Source organism: Ictidomys tridecemlineatus, chromosome 2 (genome assembly GCF_052094955.1).
Source record: "Ictidomys tridecemlineatus isolate mIctTri1 chromosome 2, mIctTri1.hap1, whole genome shotgun sequence".
Lineage (NCBI taxonomy): Eukaryota > Metazoa > Chordata > Mammalia > Rodentia > Sciuridae > Ictidomys > Ictidomys tridecemlineatus.
Genome location: NC_135478.1, coordinates 73151517 through 73175549, shown reverse-complemented (window position 1 = coordinate 73175549; position 24033 = coordinate 73151517). Strand labels below are relative to the sequence as shown.

Here is a 24033-nt window from a genome sequence, read left to right as displayed (position 1 = left end):
TCCAAAAAAGCTTAAATCTCCAGGTCACAGTTTCCCAAGAGTTCTGAAGGAGACTCAGCTATGGGAATTTGGAGATAAAACTCAAAAGGGGCTCCAGGAATTCATGGAGAGCTGTCAAGTAGGCTCCATGAAGGACAGTAGGGCAAAGCCCTGGGATGGCCCTTGGGATGGAAAAAGAGTTAGGGAGCAGGAGAAAGACAGGAAGGCAAAGCCATGGGATGGGAGGTAGATTCCAAGGTTGCAGATCAACATCATCAAGTGAGCAAGTTAAGGATGTTTAGGCTCCTTATGAGTGGGAATGAACAAGTGACATGATCACTGTCTAGCTCTCTCCTAATATCCTGGAATTTTTTCTCACTCTAGTCAAAAAGGCAATCATCAAGAATACAATAATAATAAGTGCTGAGGATGTGGAGGAAAAGGTACATTGTTGGTGGCACTGAAAATTAGTAGAACCACTGTTGAAAGCAGTATTGAGGCTCCTCTAAAAATTAGGAATGGAATCACCATAGGACCCTGCTATCTCTCTCTTTAAAAATTTTTTTAATGTTTATTTTTAGTTGTAGTTGGACACAATACCTTTTATTTATTTATTTATTTATATGTGGTGCTAAGGATTGAACCCAGGGCCTTGCATGTGCTAGGCGAACACTCTACTGCTGAGCCACAACCCACACCACAGCCCTAGGACCCTACTCTCTCATTCCTCAGTATTTATCTAAAAAACTAAAATCAGCACACTGTAGTGTTACAGCCACATCAATGTACAAACATTGCTCATTCATAATGCCAAGTTATGGAACCAGCCTGCAATGAAGAATAAAATTATGGCATGGAGAACATCATGTGAAGTAAAAAAGCCAGATACAGAGTCAAGAGTCAAATGTTTTCTCTCATATGGGGTGGCTAGATCAAATAAGGCATACAAGGGTGGGAAAATAGAAGAGACCTGTGGAGCAAAGGAAGTGGATTAATGGGGGAAGGAGGAAAGGAGAGGAACAGTGAAATAAAATTGGCCAAATTATGCTAGGTACATAAGTACATATATGACTACATAATAGTGAGTTTCATCTTTTATCTATCTATTTAGCATTAATTTAAAAAATTATAAGTAAATAGAAGAGAGACCATTAGAGTAGAGAAAATGGAACAGAAGGAGGGAGGAGGGGAGACAAAGAGGACATACTGGTGACTATATTGGAGCAAATTATATTCCATACTTGTATGTTTGTATCAAGATGAACTCCATTACTATGTATAACTATAATGTACCAATAAGAAAAAGGAAAGAAACTGAGATCTCTGAGTGAGATGTCCTGGGTTTGATGAGTGCAGAATTTTTGCTATTTTGGGGATGCTGGGAGAATGTATTGACCAGGGACAGTGCCATTTGACCAAAGGGGTGGACATATGGTGATGGGAGGAATCAGAGCCTAGTGGCTCTCTCATGGAGGGTCTTGGGGTGAGGTTCCAAAAGGTAAATAAGACTGTCCCTTCCCCTGAAGGAGCTGGGGAGAGATGAGAGGTTGTGAGTCTGGGTTTGGGTGAGAAACATTACTATCAGGAAGACTCATGATCAGAGTGGATGCAGCTACTACCTGTTCTCAGCCAGGCCTTGGTGCAGCTGTTCTGTCAGTGAGCAGATCAGCAGGTAGCAGATGTAGGGATATGCCAACTTCCTTCATTGAACCATCAAAGCACCAGCCCAGCAGGAAACATTTAATTAGCATTAATCACTCACCCACTGTCGGACAGTTGAAGGAACATTGATTTTTGGCACAGCCACAAAGTGGCAGTTGATTTGGAATGTCCTAAGTTCTGAGCCAGTTTGAGAGCCAGGGAGCCCACTGGTCACTTGGAGTGGTTAACTGCTTATCAGGAGGGCTCGAGAAGAGGCAGCTGACAGTAAGAAGATGTTAAGGAGGATGGTCAGAAGGTTGGGCTTTTTGTTGTCCTTCAAATGGGTTTTATTTCATTTAGGCCAGAAATTAAACAGTAGGTGCAAAATAAATTAAGTTTAGGTCAGGAATGAAAAGGTAAGGGTTGTAACTTGAACTATTTTTTTGGTGGGGTGGGGCTCAGGTACTTCTTTCAGGGCATCAGTATTCTTGAGGAAATCTTGGCATAGGAGAATTTTAGAAAGAGTGGAAAGAGCTCTTGGTTTAGGGCTCCAGGGCATCATCTAGAGGACTCAGGTGTTCAGGAATCTCTGTCCCCAGGGAACTAACTACATTTTTTATCTCAGATCCATTAGGCATCTGTATTGGCTTTAAATTTTAATTTCTTGAATTGTAAGATGTGGATGTCAGCCCCTGTTCTGCCCATTCTGTGGTGCTGATGTGGGGATCTTGGGAAGTAACAGATATTTTCCGTGAGCTGCAAAGCATCAGACCCATGCAAAGGAAGGAGAGTTTATGTCACTTCTTCAATAATTGTTATCTTTACAACATAACATAGGACATATTAACATCTACATCCCCAAACAGAAGATTGAGGTACAGTGGGGTGTAGACGCCTTTCACAGATATAGCTTCTAAGTAGAATTTTATTCTAAGCTATGAGGCCAAGCCCCTGTGCACTGAGTAAATCTTCTCCACCTTTCTTTATGATCTCATCACAGTAAAGGCATTGTCTTTATAATCATTCAGTGAGGTTTTTAGTGTGCACCATCCTGAAGGATATTCCTGAACTCCAGCTCTCACTCAGATGGCTTTAATGTATGCACAGTGAAAAGGGAGATCAAAAATTTGAACTGAGAACATTCAAAATTCTCTCTTTTATTTTGAAATATAACATTGAATTATTGTGAACTATAGACATTATACAATAAAACATCAGAAATTATTCCTAATATCTAATTGTGACATGAAACACATTCACCATCATATTCCCAGTCTCTGGTAGCTACTCTTTTCAACTTCTGAGATCAACATTTTTAGATTCTACATATGTTTGAGATTATTTTACTTAACATAATGTCCTTTAGGTCCACCCTTGTTTTTGTAAAGGACAAGACTGGTCTCACCACAAAGTAACTTAATGACTATCATTGTACATTGCATACATGTATAAAAATGTCACAGTAGACTCAGAGAAATGTATATGTTTTATGTGTCCATTCAAAAAAGTTGGAACTATGAAAACATTACTAATTATCAATGGTTTTCTGCCAGTGAGATGTCAACATCAGACTCTTACAATACATTTCCCAGGTTCTTGCCTCCCCACTAGAAGAATTGCTCCTCAGAGATCAAGATAATCTACTGCCAACCCCATACAGTGGGTCACAAGTATCTGCCTTTGTCTGGACAATAGGGTGCAACCTACAGAAGAGTCAAATGAAGGTACTGTGCAAATTCAATCATTTACTGCATTCAAGAATAATGAATATAGGTTTATTCAGTGTCCCATATTTAAGAGAAAACTTTAAAAGTACTATGCAATATTCTTGCATTTTCTGTATGAAAATTTTAATTCATTAAGCCAATCAGGGGTTCTACAAGTACCTAGTAAAGTTCTATTTATATCTTAAAATTTGGTTCATTTGTAAAGATAAACAACATCTCAATGCAATATTTAAACACGTAGCCAAATTTTAAAAATTAGCTGCTATAGATCTCTTCCTGAAATAATGTCAACAGATTTTTTTTTAAAAATAGGATTTATTTGAAACAGTTTTAGGTTGACATACAAACTGAACAGACAGTATATAAAGTTCTCAACCCTACCCCAGTTTCCTTTTTAAAAATGCTTTTAGTTGTGCATTATAATTATGCATAATAGTTAGATTTGGTTTCCTTTTTTAAACAACTTACCATAGTGTTATTTATTTTTTTATTTATTGCAAGGACTGAACAAATGTTAGTAAATTATTCTTAACTAGAGTCTAGAGTTTCATTATGATTCACTTAGTGTTACACAGTTCTATGGATTTTGATAAATGCATAATGTCATACATGATAATTACATGTAATTAATTTTCCTGTCATGAACATTCTCTTAACTTCACTTATAAATCCCTCTCTTCTTTGCCCAGCATTTTTTTTGTCTCTATAGTTTTTTTCCCCAGAATTTCTTATAGTTTGAGTCATAGAGTATTCAGCTTTTTTCAGAATGACTTATTTCATTTTTTCAGTAAACAATTAAGATTTTAAAATCTCTATAACTTTGTAACTGAAAGATTTTATTACTGAATAAAATTTCACTGGAGAGATGTAGTAGAATTCGTTGGTGCATTCACCTGATACAGGGAATCTCATTTGCTTGCAGTTTGTGCAACTATGATTAAAGCTGCCATAAACATTCTTGTGGCCCCAACCCTTTTTATTTTTATTTTTAGACAAGGTCTCATTAAGTTCCTTACAATCTTGATAAATTGCTGAGGCTGGCTTTGCATTTGCAATTCTTTTGCTTCAGCCTCCTGAGTTGCTTGGATGACAGATGTAAATATCAACAGCAGGCCCTGTGTATGTTTTTGTGTGCATATATTTCTAAATTTTATATGAATGCACAGAATAATGGATTTCACTGAGGATGTTTGTATATGAATATAACATACTTCGATCTATTCATCCCTTGATCCCCAGTTACCACCCTTACCCTCTCCTTCTCCTTTCTGTGAGACCCTTCCATTTCTCTAATAGTCTCTCTTCTATTTTGATGGACAAAGATTTTTAATTTAATGGGCAAATACCTAAGATTATGATTACTAACTTGAATGATAAGATTATATATTTTTTTGTAGGAACTTGTCAGGCTTCAGAAGAGAATCCATCTGGGTCTGGTGCTTTCTTTTATGAAATGTTATTAGTTGATGATTCAAGTTCCTTAACAGATATTCGATGATTCAAATTGTCTTTTTCCTTGAGTGAGTTTTTGATAGTTTTTGCCATTGAAGAATTGGCTCATTTCATCAAAACTATCAAATTTGTGGGCAGAGAGTTGTTAAAAATGTTGCTTCATTTCCTTCTTCTATTGTTTATGGATTCACTAGTGATATCTCTTCTTTAATTTATACTATTGGTTTATTGTGTATTTTCCCTTTTTATGTGGGTATACTGGCTAGAGTTTTATAGAGTTTTGGGATCATTTTAAAGACCTAGATTTTAGGTATGCTGATTTTAGGTATAGATATTCTTTTTCCCTTATTATTTCCCCAAATAATTGCTATTTTTTCTTTTCTTCTGTTTTATATTACAGTGATTTCCCCTCTGTTTTTGTAAGATGGGAACTTAACTTATTCATTTTAGGTCTATTGATTTTCTATAATATTGCATACGGTGGTATAGATTTCCCTCTGAGCACTGTTTTAACTGCATTCAACCGAGTTTTACAAATGTATGTTTTAATTTCATTTTGTTCAAAATATTTAAAAATTTCCATGTAGGCTTTTCTTTGACCCACGAGTTTTGTACATTATGTTGTATAATCTCCAAATATTTGGGGGAGTTCTCTAGTTCTCTTTCTGTTGTTGAATTCTAATTTTGTTCCAGAAACATATTTTATATTTTCCCATTCTGTTTCATTTTTAGAAATATTTAGTGAATCTACTCAAATGAATGAAGCTTACATGATACAATAGTGAAAAATATTAGAAATATATACATAATAAAAAGTGAATATAAATTAGTCAACTCCATGGACACTTCCAGTTAATCATTCATTCAAACCCATATTCGCCTTTTTCTTTATAGAGATAGCATGCATACATGACATGAACATTCTGGCTAAAAAAAAAATCAGAGATTCTAACAACATTCTCAAGTTTTAAAAATAGCATGGAAAATGTTTCACCAACAATATTCTACATAAGTGTAAGTCCCTGATTTACTTTCATGATTTTATCATGCCAGAAACATGGTTTATTTTAATTTTTTAGTTAAATTTTTTTTGGTACTGGGTATTGAACCCAGGGCTACCATTGAGCTATATCTCTAGCCCTTTTTATTATTTATTTTGAGAGAAAGTGGCCCTAAGTTGCTGAGGCTGGCCTTGGACTTCCTACCTCAGCCTCCTGAGTGGCTGGGATTATAGCATCCATAGTGCCTGGGAGGTTTTCATTTAAAAAAAAACAGATATTGGTGTCATAATACATTGCTTATTAATAATTAAGGCACTTGCATACACTATATCTTAGTGTGGACAAAAGTTTTTAATATTGGTTATTTACTATTATGTTTTAAACTTTGAAAGTCTATTCAACAAAAGAAAACAGCAGTACACATTCAAGTTTTTTTTTTATAAAACACAATAAAAATTAATGATTGGTCTTTGTGGTTCCTAGTAATAAGTCATGTCTTATTTTTTCACATAGTATAAATTATATTCTTAAGCAGGACTACATTAAGACCCAGTAGTTCTTAAACAATTTTACCAGAAAACCACATAAATCCCAAATGTAGCAAAGGCGAACAATCTTTGTAGTGCACTCTCACATCATTGAAGTTGAAGCTGCTCCTTTTGGATATTTTTCCACTGTGATGTGAAATATATTGTTAGATTTTCATTAGAGGTCTTATTATGTGAATTTTTAAAAAAATTTGATTTGTTATATATGACAACAGAATGCATTACAATTCATATTTCACATATAGAGCACAATTTTTCATATCTCTGGTTATACAAAAGTAGTCACATCCTTTGTGTCTTCTTCGTGTCTTAATGATGACTATCACATTCCACCATATTTGTTACCCCTATGACCCCTCCCTTACCCTCCCTCCCCTTTCCCCCCTTTGCCTTATCTAGAGTTTATTTAATTCGCCCCCCACAGTATATTATAGATCATCATCCTTAAATCAGAGAAATCATTTGGCATTTGGTTTTTTGAGATTGGCTAATTTCACTTTGCATTATATTTTCCAGATTCATCTATTTACCTGAAAATGCCATGATTTTATTCTCTTTTAATGCTGAATAATATTCCATTGTGTATATATACCACATTTTCTTTATTCATTCATTTACTGAAAAGCATCTATGTTGGTTCCACAGTTTAGCTATTATGAATTGTGTTGCTATAAACGTTGATGTGGCTGCGTCCCTGTAGTATTTTATTTTTAAGTTTTTTGGGTATAACTGAGGAGAGGGATTGCTGGGTCAAATGGTGGTTCCATTCCAAGTTTTCCAAGGAATCTCCATACTGCTTTCCATATTGGCTGCACCAACTTGCAGTCCCACCAGCAATTTGTGAGTGTGCCTCTTTACCCACATGCTCACCAACAATTATTGCTGTTTTTATTCTTAATAGCTGTCATTCTGACTGGAGTGAGATGAAATCTTAGAGTAGTTTTGATTTGCATTTCTTTAATTGCTAGAGATGTTGAACATTTTTTATATATTTGCTGATTGATTGTATATCCTCTTTTGAGAAGTGTCTGTTCAGTTCCTTGGCCCATTTATTGACTGGGTTATTTATTTTTGGGTTTTTTAAATAGAGTTCTTTATATATTCTAGAGATTAGTGCTCTATTTGATGTGCATGTGGTAAGAATTTGTTCCCAATTAGTAGGCTCTCTATTCACCTCACTGATTGTTTCTTTTGCTGAGAAGAAGCTTTTTTAATTTGAATCCATCCCATTTATTGATTCTTGATATTAATTCTTGCACTATAGGAGTCTTATTGAGGAAGTTGGGGCCTAAACTCACTTGATGGAGATTTGGACCTACTTTTTCTTTTAATAGACACAGTGTCTCTAGATTCTTGATTCACTTTGAGTTTTGTGCATGGTGAGAGATAGGGGTTTAATTTCATTTTGTTGCATATGAATTTCCAATTTCCCAGCACCATTTGTTGAAGAGGCTATCTTTTCTACAATGTATGTTTTTGTTACCTTTGTCAAATACAGCATCCTTTCATGTTCAAAACGCTAGAAAAACAGGGATAACAGGAACATATTTCAACATGGTAAAAGCTATCTATGCTAAGCCCCAGGCCAACATCATTCTAAATGGAGAAACATTGAAAATATTCCCTCTAAAAACTGGAACAAGACAGGGATACCCTCTTTCAACACTGCTTTTTAACATAGTTCTTGAAACACTGGCCAGAGCAATGAGAGACCAAAAAAAAAAAAAATTAAAGGGCTACAGATAGGTAAAGAAGAACTCAAATTAGCACTATTTGCCGATGATATTATTCTATACTTAGAAGTCCCAAAAAGTTTCACCAGAAAACTTCTAGAACTAGTAAATGAATTCAACAATATAATTGATTCAACACCCATAAATTAAAGGCATTTCTGTATATCAGTGACAAATCACTGATATACAGAATCAACACCCATAAATTAAAGGCATTTCTGTATATCAGTGACAAATCCTCTGAAAAGGAAACAAGGACAACTACCCCTTTTACAAGAGCATTTAAAAAAAACTTGGAAATCAACTTAATGAAGAAGGTGAAAGACCTCTACCATGAAACTACAGAATGCTAGAGAAAAAACATTAAAGAAGATCTTACAAGATGGAAAGATCTCCCTTGTTCTTGGATAGGCAGAATTAATATTGTCAAAATGACCAAACTATCAAAAGCACTATACAAATTTAATACAATTCCAATAATATTGCTCATAGAAATAGAAAAATCAGTCATTAAATTCATCTGGAAAAATAAGAGACCCAGAATAGCTAAAGCAACCCTTAGCAAGAAGAGTAAAGCAGGTGGCTTACTATACCAGAACTTAAACTACAGTACAGAGCAATAGTAACAAATAGTAACTGCATGGTATTAGCACCCAAACAGACTTGTAGACCAATGGTACAGAATAGAGGATACAGAGACTAACCCACATAATTATGGTTGTTGAGTGAATTTTTAAAAGAAAAAATGCTTCAGTTCTTCCTCAGTTCTCAGAAGAGGCCTATTTTTGGAAATTATAATCCAGGATGGTTTGAATAATCAAATGCTCTTTAGTAAATAATATCTCTCAATGCAACTGTAATAAATAAGCATCTACATCCTTAGCTATATTACCAGTATATCCTGGAACTAAAGTAAGATGGTTTTCTTGTTCCCACAAACCACTTACTTGTTATTTTAAAATTTTAAAATCTGAATATTTTCATCACTTTTAATTTGTTTTGGATGACCACCACCTTTTTATTACAGCTTAAGGCCAGTGTAAACCACTATCACATATTCTTTAAATTTGCTGTTAAGTAATGACTTTACAAGAGGCAACAAGTCTACTCAGCAGCCAAGTGAGATATTATTTTTATTCATGTGAATTATTAGTGAGTACAGGCAGGCAGTCTACCACAACTCTAAGATCTTTTGTTCTTACTAAATAAGCTACAAGTTCACTTATACTTCTCTATGTCCAGAAAGTTAAAGCTACATTCAATCTCAAACTCCTGCTAAACAAAGCTTGGGCCATTGTTTCATGATCCAGAGAAACCTCAGGAAAAAAACCCAAAACACTGTATTTAGATGATGAGTTTTCCTGTCTGTGAAGAACCAGAATCACTGGAGTTAACCAAATATGTATGATCATCATGGCATAATTTTGCAGGCAGGTAGCCTGCACAAGCCAGTTCATTTTCTTTATTTGCCATGTAGCAGTTCCCATTTATCTAGAGAGCTGTTCTTTTACTATAACAAGGATTTGGGGAAGGATGTTGCATTCAACTGTTGTATTTATAAAAGCAGCCAACTGTTTTAGAGATTTCTTAACATGCTTCATGTTTTTATTAGTGAAATTAGAGATCTTTTTTCTAGGAAGATCTTTCTTCAATGGAATGATCCTCAATATTATTACAAAAAGTTTCATTTTTTAACATTGTGTGCTTCAGATGTCATAATCTCTTAAATTCTGGCACCTCACACCAGCACTGGTGCTGGCAAACCACCCACTGGACAGCCTAGAGCATCCGTTGGCTGCAGGGCCAGGCCCCACTGAGAGCCATTCAAACCTCCCATTCTTTTTGTTTTCTTATGTCAAGGTATGTTTGATGGCCCTGTTGTCCATCTTGAGAAATGTTTCCTGTGACCTTGAGAAGAACTTATATTGTCTAATTGTTGAAGTGGCAATTGTACAAGTACCAATTAGGTCTGGTTGATTGATAGTGCTTTTCGAAGTTTTTTTAAAAAAATACTTTTCAATTGTAGATGGACATAATGCTTTTATTTTATTTATTTATTTTTATGTGGTTCTGAGAATCCAACCCAGTGTTTCACACCTGCTAGGCAAGTGCTCTGCCACTGAGCTACAGCCCCAGCCCCTTTTCTATGACAAGGTACCAAACTCTTTGGCTTAAAATAACTGATTTTATATATAAAATCAGTTTTTTTAAAGAAATATACTGTTTCACAGTTCTCCATAATCAGAGTGTAGACATGTATCAAATCTATAGGGCAGATTTTTCCTTGTTTTTTTTTTTTTCCTCCCCTCTACCTTTGGCCACTTTGCTGGCTTTCCAGGTTTGCAACTTCAACACTTTACTCTGCCTCCACCAGTGCCTGGCATTCCCTTTTCATGGATTTGTTTCCTTTCCTTATAAAAGCATCAGCCAAATGGATAATGACCTCATCTTAACTGATTTCATCTGTAATGACTGTAATTCCAAAAAAGGTCATGTTGTGAGACTTTTTTTTTATTCTCAGGGACATAATTTGACCCATAACAGAGTTGTTCAGTACAATGATGACCTTGTTTATGCTATTCCTGCTGGATCCTTTAGGTACTGATAAAGGGGTGTTTAACTCTTCCACTATAATACTGTATTAACTTTTCATTGTGATTCCATCCATTTTGGTCTCAAGAATTTTGATGATTTGTTGTTAGGTGCATACAAAAAAAAACTCTCTTGACTTCTTTGAGAATCAATCCCTCTATCATTAGGTAATGCGTCTATTTTCCCTAATCATTTTCTTGTCCTGAGGACTGTTTTAAGTTCAATATTAAGTCTTTTAAATTCACGAGCACACATGCTTTAACATTTATTTAGTTAGTCTTTAGTTTCTTTCAGTAACAATTTCTGGTTTTAAGTGTACCAAACTTCTCTGTTTAAATTTATTGCTATGTGTATTTTTTAGATGTGTTTATAAATGGAATTACTTTTTAAAATCTCTTTTTTGTGTTGGTAATTACTGGTGCATGCAGACAAAATGTTTCTTTTGATCTTCTGACTTGCAACTTTGCAGGATTTGTTCATCAATGGGGAACTTTCTTGTGCAGTCTTTGAGATTTTTAATGTGTGGGATCATGTCCTCTGGGAGAAGAGATATCTAATTTCTTCAATGGAATGATCCTCAATATTATTACAAAAGTTTCAAACCTGATACCTTTAATATTTTTCTCATCTAATTGCTGTAACTAGAATTTCAAGTCCAGTGATAAATAGCCATAGTAAAAGTAGACATCTTTGACCTGTTGCTGATTTTGTGGAAGGTTTTTAGCCTTTTAAAAAATATATGTTTTTTTTAGTTGCAGATGGATACAATACATTTCTAATTTTTTGGGATATTGATGGACCTTTATTTTATTCATTTATTTATATGTGGTGCTGATAATCAAACCCAGTGCCTTACACATGCTAGGCCAGTGCTCTACCAATGAACCCCAGCCCTAGCCCTATAATACTTTTATTTATTTATTTTTATGTGGTGCTGAGGATCTAACCCATATGCCTTATATATATGCAAGGCAAGTGCTCTACCAATGAGCTTCAACCCAAGTCCAGTTTTCAGCTTTTAATATTGCCAAAATAAACACTTGCCAATGATTAAAATCATTAATATTACATATATTTCACCACAAAGTCTAGAAGTGATACAGAATACATGATAAATGCATTAGCAGCAGGTGGTGGATTTGTTAAGGTCAAATAATTTGGTAAAATTTAAAGTGGAAATCAGGGGAGATGTCTGGGCTTCAAGATGGGGATGAAAGAGTGAAAAGCCACTGATATTCAATCATATAGTGCATTTTATTATGAATCCATTTGTAAATGGACTGTTTCAGGTGTATTTGGTTAGACTTAGCTAGAAAGCCAAGGTTTTGTTATTTCCCCTTTCTACTCCTTTTAAAAAATTTGGTTTGATTCTTTTTAGTTATACATTAGGATTGGAAATTAATTTGCTCTAATTCAGTCCCCAGTATTTCCCCTCTCCCTTCCTCTCTACTCTACTTATCTTTCTCCTATTTACTTTTTGTTCCTATATCCAATGAGGAGTACATTCCAGCAGAAACTCAGTCTGTATTTTCAATCACTTATCTGTCTATGCCAAAAAAGATCCCCAAATCATTCTTTAGCAACTCCTGTGTACTGAAAATTATCTGAATTCTCCTAGATTCCCCAGTGGAGCTGATGTAAGAGCTCACAAGTATCAAGGCAGAGGGTAAAGTTCTATCTATCAGCAACGAAATGATGTCTTTCTTTGTTTGACATCTTACATGCTCCCCCGCCCCCTTTGCTTTCTTTTTTAATCAGCTTCAGACATGAACATCTGACTAAGTACTTTATAGATAACTACACAATTACCTTTGCCAAGGAATGTCAACTACAAGTCTCTTGCCAATGGATACCTGACTCCAGATTGTATTCATGTATGAAAGCATCAGTTAAAAATTGGAGGATAGTGAGAATTTCTCTTTATAATACATTTTCTGGTTATTAAGGAATTTTATATGTATCAACCAAAATGGACTTGAGAAATCTTCCATATAAAGACGATGGCCTTGGTGCATATGCCCTCTAGGCTTTACTTTTTTGACCATTTCCTGGATCTCTGTTTCCCATCTAGTTTTCCCATGTCATCATGGTAAACAAAGTCCTGTGCAAGCAGGATGTGGCATGATGTGATGCTCAAAGTGTCTTTTTTTCTTTAATTGTAGGTGGACTCAGGAGCAAATGAAAACTGTATGTATTCTCAATTCACTTACTTGCTGAGGGAAAATTGAAGTGCTGAAAAAGTTTCAACTTTCTTGCCTGTTTCTGTCTACAAAGCCATCCTGATTCCAGATTCCTACTGGAAAAGAGGACTGGGGGTTTGGTGAAAGAAACTGATAGTCCAGTGAAGACTGATGACCATCTATTACAGTCCTCAGGTGGAGCTCTATCATTTTTGTGGTTTTTGGCATGACCAATAGGAGGTATTAACCAGTGAGTCTGTGTATAGTGGGTGAGAATGTGTTCACTAGTGTGCATTTCCCCAGAAGATATGCTCCCACATTCACAGCACAACACAAATGGCAATTTTCTAATAAAAATCCCACATCCCTGCACACTTAATATAAATCAATTTATTCAGCCATCTCCATAGCAGAATCTGAAAGTTAGTTTAATGTCACCAATTCTTAGATGGACATGATTTAGGGATGAGTGATCAGATTCTTGACCCTGTAAATAGAACAGGCACATGTGAACCCAGGCACTGGTCCCAGTGGTGATACTCTGGGCTACAAAATTGTATTAATAATTCAGCTATGGAATAACTTAAGTCACCAGGCTAGGGAGTTCAGCACATCTGTATGGCTCTGGAAGGATTATATTTACAGAGGTCCCAAACATTGTCAATCATTATGTGATCCCTGTAGTCAAGTAAACTAGAGTGCATTAGGTACATTTAACATCAGACTTTGGTACTGACAATAATGCAAAGGACACATAGCCCACAGGGTTTTGGTAAGTTCACATATTTTGACAGGTGTGAGACACCTAGTAGGATAGTCAAGGTTCACAGCTGCTAGTGCTGGGGTTCCTTGCTGTCTGTGAACAAGAATCAAGAAGTTATTCTGTAGTTATTTAATAATGTGACTACCATTAGCTTTAGAAATGCTCAACTGCATTAGCACACAAAATCAAGGGACAGTGAGAAATAAGAACTCAAACTACAACTTAGATGTTAGCCTTGGTTTATCACCATTGTTGCAAATCTCTCTTCCAGCTGGGTTAGGGTGTCAGCACTCACCACTGCTGAACTCCATCATGAACTGACCCATTATCCCAGGACTAGTGTGAGTGTGAGCAGCTAGTGACACAGTGGATATGCATCTTGTGTAGAAAAGGCAGAAAGGGCCATGTATGGTGTATACACCTCTAATCCTATCTGCTCTGGAGATTGAAGCAGGATTGACCACAATTTTGAGGCCAGTCTGGGCAACCTAGTGATAACCACTTTCAAGAGCGCTAGGGGTGTAGCTTAGTGCTAGAGTGCTTGCCTAGCATGCAAAAGGCCTTGGGTTTGATCTCAAATATTGGAAAGAAAGGAAGGAAAAAGATTTAGGGAGGGATCAGTAGTGGTTATTTTTAAATGGTAAGATTTTAATGTTTTAAAATCTTTAGTGACAATTTATTTTTTATAAAAATTAGAAAGTAAATGTAGTAGAATATTTTGTCTATAACTGAATCCAGTCTGCCAAACAAGATTGCTATTAATAAAGTAAAAAACCTTTTAAAGAGACAATATGCATAGTAGCAGCATTTGTGCATCCAGGGGTAAAATGTGATCTTGGAAGATATCAAGAAGATTATGACCATTTAGCTCTGCATCTGAATGGGCAAGAAGAGGCCTGGGACTCAATTATTGAAACACAGCATGGACTTTAGTGTTTATTTCCTATTTAGACTATTTCACATCAATTAGTTTTATTTTGGCTTGAAAGCCAAAGGCTCTGTTTCTCATCTCTTTCCTGCTCCATTCCTTTGCCTTTCATGCTTGCCATGCATCCATATCAAGTAATGCCCCTCAATAATTCATGAGCAGAAACAACCAGATACTGACAATTACTCTTTATCCTCTTAGTTTCCTCTGAGGACTTGTTGGAATCACTTGCAAGTGACAGCAACGACAAGGAGAACCCACTGAATGTCCTGGTAAGGTCTCATTATCTTCCTTTGAAATGGAAACGTTGTCTTCTTGGTTTCTTTCTACTGAAAATCTGAAGATGCATAGTTTAGATGATATATACAGTTTCCTTGGTGAAGAGTCTATTGATACCAAATTCAAGACAATTTTTAAAAATCACATGATCATTTTAAAGTGTATAGTTGAAAGCATTTTCCTCAGCAACTCCCTGGAAAATAATTTTGTAATTTCCAACCACAAGAGACTTTAGATATACGTCACCCGGGAAGATGTGATGTCTTGGCGAAAGTAGGTTTGATCTGTCCTTGCCTTTGGGTTCCTCTGACTTGACCTGCTTTCCATCTGTTTTCCTAATGTCACAAAATGAAGAAGAGAATCAGGATGGACTGTCCACATTAGTGATCCTTTCTCTGTAATTGCAGGTGGATGCAAGAGGAACTGAAAATGGTATGCACTGTGGAATCACTCACTTGCTGATAAATTGTCTAGATGATGAGGAAGGTGGAACTGTCTTGCTGACTTTCATGTGGAGAGCCGCCCTGATTCCAACTGTCTGCCATGGATAAGGACTGGGGTATGGTGGTAGGAACTGATTTTCCAGTTGAACTGATGGCCATTCTTCATTTCCTCTGAAAGCAACTTGTTCCCTTTAGGTGGTATGAGGATATGTGTTCAGGGAAGCAGTGTGTCTGTGTATGCATTTGTGTGATATTATTCTGATTGTGTCTGTGTGTGGGTTTTTGTGTATTTTACTAAATATTTATTCCCTTAGTCGCCAGTGTGAATGTTCTCAATAAAAATGCTATCTTTATTGCAGCATGATTATAAATAGATATAAATTAATCAAATTATACATTCTATATGTGTGCAATTTACTGCATGTCAAGTATACCTCAATTAACATGGAAAATATCACATCAAAAACCAGGACAATGTTCCCAGGATATAAAGGGGACAAAGATGTGTTTCATAATCCCTGTTAATGAGCTAGTAGCAACTTCATTTTATAATGAATCACCTGTCAGCAGTCCTCTATACTTGTTATTGGCATTTGATTAGTCATAATTCTTTATTCTTGACAATTTTTTAATACATAACCCTTTTCTCAAAAAGACCTTAGAATTAATTTATCCAACCCAGTTTGAACATGGAGTGCTGGGAAGGGTATTTCCTTTGTAATGAAACCCTGGTACAGCCACAGTTCTAGTAGAAATCTAACAGAAAGAGCCTGAAGGCAGAGTTGGGGAAATTCACTCCAAATTTCTCCATGGAGGTCTAATAATTGATAATGTTACTAAGAGTAGCACATGCCTTTTGTATGTGAAAAATCTGTCTCCCCTCATTTACTCTGGTCATGGTTTTGTTGCACTGAACAGAAATACTATAAAATGTATGGTGAAAAAGAGGTTTGCTTGAGGTACTGAACATCAGGTTGAGCTTCCTTTCTAGAAGGACTGTAAGGGTCTGGCGAAATGTCGGAGTAGAGACCACAAGAGACTGTCTTATGCAACAGCAGAAGGGTGGGTTTATTTGGAGACCAGCATGCTAGGGCTCTCTCTATAGCAAAGAGAGATAGAGCCCTGAGAACCGCTTGAGCAGAGCTTATATACTTTTCTTGGAGAGGGCAGGGAGGGAAGTTCATTGATGGGTCAGGGTGAGTGGGCAGTTTGCCTGCAACCGCAGTTTGGCAGTTGGGGACAGCACATTCTGGGAACAAGATTAGCAAAGAGTTCACAGTTGGGGACAACACATCCTGGGAACAAGATTTCAACAGTGTTTTGTTAAGCATATAGAAAAACAGAGTGACAAGTACCTATTTTATTAACCTTTCATTCCCCACTTTTTCTTCTGGCTATTTTTAATCATAAAAGTGATCATTGCGGGGTGTCACATTCTGTGTCTGCTAATGGGGTATATTGTTGTCTGATTACCATAAGTTTGACTTGTCCAATTTGGGATTGGAGAAAGGAAACTACACGATTGAGCAAACAGGGTCCTAGAGTTAGCAACAATATAAGAATTATTAGAGGACTGGCCAGGGCTGATAAAAGCATAGTTAACCAGGGGGACTGTGTGAACCAAGATTTATACCACCCTTTCTGGGCCTCTCTCTCTCTCTGACGCTCTTCAAGGCGTCTTTTTAGTTTACTCATAGATTCTTTTACAACTCCAGTATGGTCGGCATAAAAACAACATTCTTCCCTCAATGCAGCACAAAGGCCCTCTTCTCTCATAAAGAGGAGGTCCAACCCTCGCCTGTTCTGTAAAACAACTTCAGAGAGAGAGGTTAAAGATTCCTGCAAAGCTGTGATGGAGGTTTCTAATATTTTTAAGTTTTGGTCCATTGCTGTTTCTAATTGGGTCATTTGTTGTGTCCTACGGACCAGGGCAGTGGTCCCTGTGCCCACCCCTGAAGCAATTCCCATTCCTAATAAGATGGCTAAAGTGAGGGATACAGGTTCCCGGCGGAACCAGGTTGTATGCCCCCCTGTTTGATCTTTAAATGAACCTGCGTCATGATAGAGCACTCTGGGAAACATCTGCACCATTACATAATTAATCACATCTGTTGACCATTTTATGAAAACATAAATAATGTTTAAGTATATAGAATTATACTGTTGTAGGGACGGATAAGGCAAGGCACCTAAGATAGCACTGAAGACAGGGAAACAGTTCTATTTGGTTGCAACCGGATTCAGAGGGCATTGCTTCTGTTGTAATCAATTAATCCCTTGAACCCCAAGTTTAGGTAGTTTTAGAATTTTGTACTCAGCATGTAAGGGAAGGGGCTCAGAAGTTTCCAGTCTGCAGAAGTTCACAAAAAGCAGTTTTTGTTTCTGTTATTTTTTTTCTCTGTTCTAGGCAAGTTAGCTTTTCAAGGACACCTGGGAGGGGGAGAATTTTTTTTTCCTTGCCAGCTGTTACCATGGAGCCCAGTTGATAACTTTTTTATCTTAGAAATGTAGCCATCTCTGTGAAGCCTCAACTCAAGGCCAGAGGCCCTGTTCACATATTTTGTGAAAAACTAGTAAGGGGGTGTCTAGCTTAGGAGTGCTGATTTTTCCAGCCAGTGGCCAAGTAAAACAGGGCAACATGAAAAGAGGAAGTTTATCTATACTGAACTCTTTTATAGGGACTCTTTTGCTGAAAGTCCTAAAGTCAGCCATGGTGAGGACTTCTGGAGAAGGTCAGTTAAGACTTTTCTGTGAGCCTGGTACAGAGGGGGAGGACGGGGAAGGCGGTGCTGAGAGCAGCTCCGTGGATCTGAGAATGAGGAAGGAGAGATGTAAAAGAATAATGGGAAAGAGGTTTGGGATTTTCCTAGCAACAAAAACTTGAGTAGTAGAACAGATAGAGCAGAGGGGAAGACTGGAGTGAGTATCCCAAAAAGCCTGTGAGGGACTTTAAATTTTTAGTAACCTGTTTTCAGTGATGACAAAGCAACTTTAAAGGCCATTTTCATTACATCTTGGATAGGGGTCTGAGGGCTCTCCTCAGCTGGTTTGAGCTTTGGGTTAGTTGGTAAGAGGACTTGGTGGGACCCAGCGTGGGCACTGAGAGGAAAAGAGAGGAGTGAATGGGTGGAGAGATACCTCAGTACCTGTTACTTCAGCAAGGGGGCAATGTTCTGAGAACTGGCGGAGGTTTGGGTTCCATCAGGTAGCCCCTGTATGTTTACATCCTTATGACTTACAGAAGAAGTCGGTTTTTCCCCCACACAGCCGTGACTGTTTGTGGCTTTGATAGTCTGCCAAGCAAACATAGTAATCTAGGTTAGCCAGCCTGCATCTGGCTCTCGTGTCCCTACATCCATAATGTTTGTTTCTATTATCTATGTTACGGAAGGGATTTAATGGAATTTTAGTGGGATCTTCCTCATCAGGGATACCCAATAGAAAAGACCTATAGCCAACTGACAAATGTTTGGGTGGAGAGATGGCCACCAGGTCCCTAAGGGCGCTGTATGCGAGATAGACGATACTTCCTGTCCAGTAGGATTTATGATCAGCCATTGCTGCTGAACGGGCTGATGAGGGTTAGGACTACTGGTGGTCAAGGGGAGAATCTATAGCCCTATCCACATGGTGAATACACAATTTGAGAGGGTTACCAGTCTTTTCCAATTCTCAGCCAGAGTCTGGACAGGGCGCAGGCTTGAGATGAGAGGCATGGATCCAGGAAGTGATTCCGTCTACCTTTACCGCTGTAGGTGTTATAAGTAGCACCTGGTATGGTCATTTCCAGCGGGGTTCCAGGGATGACACCTGATGTCATCTTACATAGATGAAGTCTCCCACTTGATATCGGTGTGGAGTCCCTTCTTCCCCAGGTTGGTAGGCAGTGGCCAGCTGTTTCCACAGGTATCGCTGGGTTCTTTCAAGAGCTTTAAGTCTGTCAAGCAAGGGGGTATGAAAGGAATCGTTAGGTCTTAGAGTTGGGGTCAGGTCCCTTACTGGAGGAGGGGCACCATAGAGAATTTCATAGGGGGTGAGGTTACACAAAGAAACAGAGGGAGTATTTCTTGTATGAAACAGTGCATAAGGCAGGAGCATAGTCCAATCTTTTATGCCGGTCTCCAAGCTTAATTTTGTCAAGGTCTCTTTAATGGTTCCATTCATTCTTTCTACCTATCCTGAGCTCTGGGGTCTATAAGTGCAATGTAACCTCCAATTAATCCCCAGGGTCCTGGCTAACCCCTGACTTACCTGGGCCAAGAACGGCAGTCCATTATCAGACCCTATTACCTTAAGCAGGCCATATCTTGGAAAAATATCTTCCAGGATCTTCTTGACCACCATTTTTGCCGTTTCTTTTCTTTGTGGGGAAGGCTTCAATCCATCCTGAAAATGTATCTACAAAGATTAGGAGATATTTAAGTCCATACTTTGCTGGCTTAATTTCAGTAAAGTCCACTTCTCAAAATTGTCCTGGTCTGGTCCCTCAAAGGCGCCTTCCTACAGGGAGCTTGGAAGGGTAAGCATTAACCAATCGATAGACCCGACAGGCTTTTGTTACCCGTTCAGCTATTTCCTTTTGCTTTGAGCCGGTTAGTGGAAAACTCTGTTCTTGATCCTTTAGGAATGCTTGCAATTTTTTGAACCAAGGTGAGTGAGTTGATGTACATTTTTAATGTAGTGTAGGGCTTTCTGAAATTGCAGGCTGGGCTCAGTAAAGTCAATGAGTTCAGTGTCAGTGTTCTTATGTTCCCCCAGTGTGGAGTGTTAACAGGGTTACTCCATTTAGGGCTGCCAATTTAGCCTCTTCATTTGCCCTCTTGTTAGATGGGGGTGATATCTGCACAACAGTTTGTTTTCTGGGCTCTGTGAGCCATCGTTTACTGCCCCTAAGGGAATAGTCCAGGAAGATTATTTCTTGCTGGCAAATTTGGGCCTTTTTGGCAGAAGCTCTATACCCGAGTAGAGCAAGCTCAGATAATAGTGCTTGGGTCCCAGACTCACAGTTTTACTTGGTATCGGCTGCCAGTAGAGGTTATCCACATATTGAAGCAGGGTGACTTCAGGGTGCGTAGTTCTGAAGTTGTTGAGATCTCTGTGGAGAGCTTCATCAAAGAGAGTGGGGGAGTTTTTGAACCCCTGTGGGAGTCTGGTCCAAGTTAGTTGACCAGATGTTCCGGTTTCTGGGTCTACCCACTCAAAAGCAAACAGCAACTATCTTTATGCAGAGGCAAGCAAAAGAAAGCATCTTTTAAGTCTAGGACAGTATACCATTTTTGCTCAGGGTGCAGGGTGCTAAGCAGATTGTACGGGTTAGGTACTTTGGGGTGAATGTCCTACACTCTGTTGTTGGTCTCTCTTAGGTCTTGAATGGGGCGATAGTCCCCAGTTTCTGGCTTTTTTACTGGTAGCAGGGGAGTGTTCCAGGCCGATTGACAGGGCCTTAGGACCCCCAAGGCCAGATATTTCTGAATATGGGGCCTTATCTCATCTTTAGCTTCTTTGTTCAGAGGATATTTTTTTAATATTAATTGGGGAGGGAGGTTTTTAACCCCACCATTATTGGAGGTTGTTTTACAGTTAGGCCTAATTCAGCAGTTTCTGCCCAGGCATCTGGGTAATCTGTTATCCATTTCTGGGATAGCTTGCCTGTTTGATCAGTCTTGGGGGGGTGTGAAGAGTTGATGTTCATCTTCTACTGACATAGTTAAAGCCATGACTATAGGAGTTTTTACTGAAGGATTTAGAAATTCCATTTGGGGGATTTCAGGGTTAAAAGTTATTTAAGAGTTTTAAGAGTTTGATGAACAGATTTCTGTTCATCAGTGGGGCTGGGCATTCTGGGATCACTAGGAAGGAGGAAGGAGTGATGGATTTTTCCTTTTCCCAGGTCCATGGTCCTTTCAGTTGTCCAAGCCCAATATTTACTGCCATTAGCCCCTTGAACTTGAGACCTTTTAGTTGATAGAGGGCCCAATGGGGCCTTAAGGGCTGAGTATACTGCCCCTGTATCCATTTCAAAGTTTACTGGGGTTCCCTCCACTTCAAAAGTTACCCTGATCTCGGGGAGGGGATCCGAGCTCCGACTTTCCTAGTCATCCTCCAGATTTAGAATGGCTGGCTAGCATGGCTATTTCTTTCTAGGGCACTCTTTGGCCCAGTGTCTTTTTTCTCTACAGTAGGCACATTGATCTGAGGCCAGATGTGGCTTCTGGCGTGGACCCAGGTATCCCTTTCTGTCTCCCTGTCTCTTAACTTCTGGCCTATTTGTTGTTATGACCAGGACCTTAGTCAATGCCTCAGTCTGTCTTTTGCTTCTTTCATCCTCCCTTTGCTTCCTTCTCTTCCTTAGTTTCTCTCTTATAGTATACCTTCTCAGCTTCTCTGACTAAATCTCTCAAAGTCATATCTTGTAATCCATCTAAGCATTGTAACTTTTTTTTTTATATCCAGGGCAGCTTGCCCAAAAAAGGCCATCATGACAGATGCCTTTTGATCTCCTACCTGAGGATGGAATGGAGTATATCTCCTATATGTCTCCATAATTCTCTCTAGAAACATAGATGGAAATTTATCAGGCCCTTGAATAATCTCTCTTACCTTGGCCAAATTAGTTGGCCGTCTAGTGGCTGCTCGGAGACCCGCTATTAGAGCCCGGCAATAAGTGGACAGATGCTCCCTACCTTCAAAGGTGTTGGGGTCCCAGTTGGGTCAGTTCAAGGGGAAGTCGGCTTCGATTATGTTGGGAAGTTGTGTCGGTCACCCATCTGGTCCAAGGATATTTTTTTCTTGCTTCCAGGAGGATTCTCTCTTCTTCCTCTGTCATGAAGATAGTGCCTAGGAGTTGTTGGCAGTCATCCCAAGTAGGTTGTTGTGAAAACATCAATGACTCAATCAGACCTGTGAGCCGGGTGGGGTCCTCGGAAAAAGGGGGATTGTTGTTTTTCCAGTTATATAGATCTGAAGAGGAGAAAGGCCAATACTGGTAGGCTTGCATTTCTCCACCATGACCATCCTCTATCATTGGCCCATAAGGATGGAGGGGAAGTATCATGGGGGCTTCAGGGTTTTTAATCATTCACTGCCGGCGAGTTCCTTTAGCCGGGCCAGCTTCCTCCAAGGGAGGAGGGGCTGTGTGTGCCGTGGGGGAGTCATCTGGAGGGCACTGGGCCGGCTTAGCCTCCTCCAGTGGTGGAGAAGCTGAGTCAGCAGCAGGGGAATCACTTACAGTGTGTTGGGTGTTGGGGAATGAAGGCAGGGGATAAGGAAAGGGAGGAGAGTCCAGCAGAGTCAAATCTTGAGACTCAGGGAGAACAAAGGGTGGAGAAGGAGCAGAGGGTTTGAGAGATAGAATCGTGGGAGGAGGAGTAGGAGCGGGGATAAGAAAAGGCTTCACCCATGGAGAAGGAGATTCACAGAGGTCCTGCCAAGTTAAGATATACAGCTGTTGATCTGGATGGCTATGTGGTCCCGGCTGAAAGACAAAGACAATATCTCTGACTTTTCAAATTAGTGGGGAGTAGAAAGATCCTTCTGGAGGCCATCCAATTCCAAAGGTGGGCCATTCTGAGGCACAGAGAGTCTGCCAGGTCCAGCGTTTTACTGAAAAAGAAAGATTCTGAGCCCTTAAGTGGACTTCAGTCCAGTGATCAAGGGTCAGGGACAGATTTGTGGAATGACTCTGTCCCATAATGAAAGTTACTTGAACAAAGACAGGGACAATACAAATGTGACACAAACACAGACACACAGTAAACAGTAAACGTGTACCACAAGTTCAGAGGCAAAGATTAAAAACAGACAGTGAATTCAACCTGAGAGAAAGAATTGCCAGCAAGACCAGATGGGTTGGCAGCAGAATACAGATGAGGGCACCTCCGTCCCTCCCAGATGGGGGCACCTCCGTTCCCCCCAGAGTCTCTCAAAGCGTCCCTTGAGAGATGTGGTCTGTGGCTTCAGGGACACGTCTGTCCACCACTGTCAGGGGGAGCTTACGCTCTCCGCTAGCAACCACACTATGCCAACCCAAACCGAAAAACCAGAAGCTCTGGGAGCTTTCGCTCTTCTCTGAGCCAAAAACCAGAAGCTGTGCGATTGCAAAGGAAAAACAAGGAGGAGAAGAAGGAGGAGGAGAAGAAGAAGAAGATAAGGCGCCTTACTTACCCCCCTAAAGGAGTCTTGTTGAGGTCTCCCAGTCCGGCGATGTGCACTTCCCAGCCAACGCACCAAAAGTAAGGGTCCAGCGAAACGTCAGAGTAAGAGACCACAAGAGACTGTCTTATGCAACAGCAGAAGGGTGGGTTTATTTGAAGACCAGCATGCTAGGGCTCTCTCTATAGCAAAGAGAGATAGAGCCCTGAGAACCACTTGAGCAGAGCTTATATACTTTTCTTGGAGAGGGCAGGGAGGGAAGTTCATTGATGGGTCAGGGTGAGTGGGCAGTTTGCCTGCAACCGAGTGAGGGAGTGCATCCTGCAGTTTGGCAGTTGGGGACAGCACATTCTGGGAACAAGATTAGCAAAGAGTTCACAGTTGGGGACAACACATCCTGGGAACAAGATTTCAACAGTGTTTTGTTAAGCATATAGAAAAACAGAGTGACAAGTACCTATTTTATTAACCTTTCAGGACTAAGGGGAAGTCATTCACTGCAAGGTGGAGAGAGATAAATGCAGCCAAGGAAAAGAATCTCCATCATATCTCCTTGGTTGTTTCTGAGATCTTTACAATGAAACAAGGTCAACATAGTTCTAAGTCTAAGTGAATA

General features: G+C 39.0%; 1 protein-coding gene and 1 pseudogene across 35 annotated transcripts in view; one reads left to right on the top strand and one right to left on the bottom strand.

Moving 5' to 3' along the window:
* The window catches only part of Znf70 (zinc finger protein 70), a 92386-nt gene that overhangs the window by 59555 nt on the left and 8798 nt on the right, over positions 1 to 24033 (top strand). For 14 of the 35 annotated variants that reach the window (XR_013434611.1, XR_013434610.1, XR_013434601.1 and 11 more), the window contains 3 exons: positions 12836 to 13048; positions 14746 to 14816; positions 15231 to 15382. The gene's annotated coding sequence lies outside the window, so the exon portion shown is untranslated. Of the gene's footprint in view, positions 1 to 3212; positions 3345 to 12835; positions 13094 to 14745; positions 14817 to 15230; positions 22130 to 24033 lie in introns of all 35 variants that reach the window. The other 21 variants (XR_013434607.1, XR_013434602.1, XR_013434596.1 and 18 more) reach the window with 12 other exon arrangements.
* Positions 6745 to 12883, bottom strand: LOC144375154 (KATNB1-like protein 1 pseudogene; annotated as a pseudogene).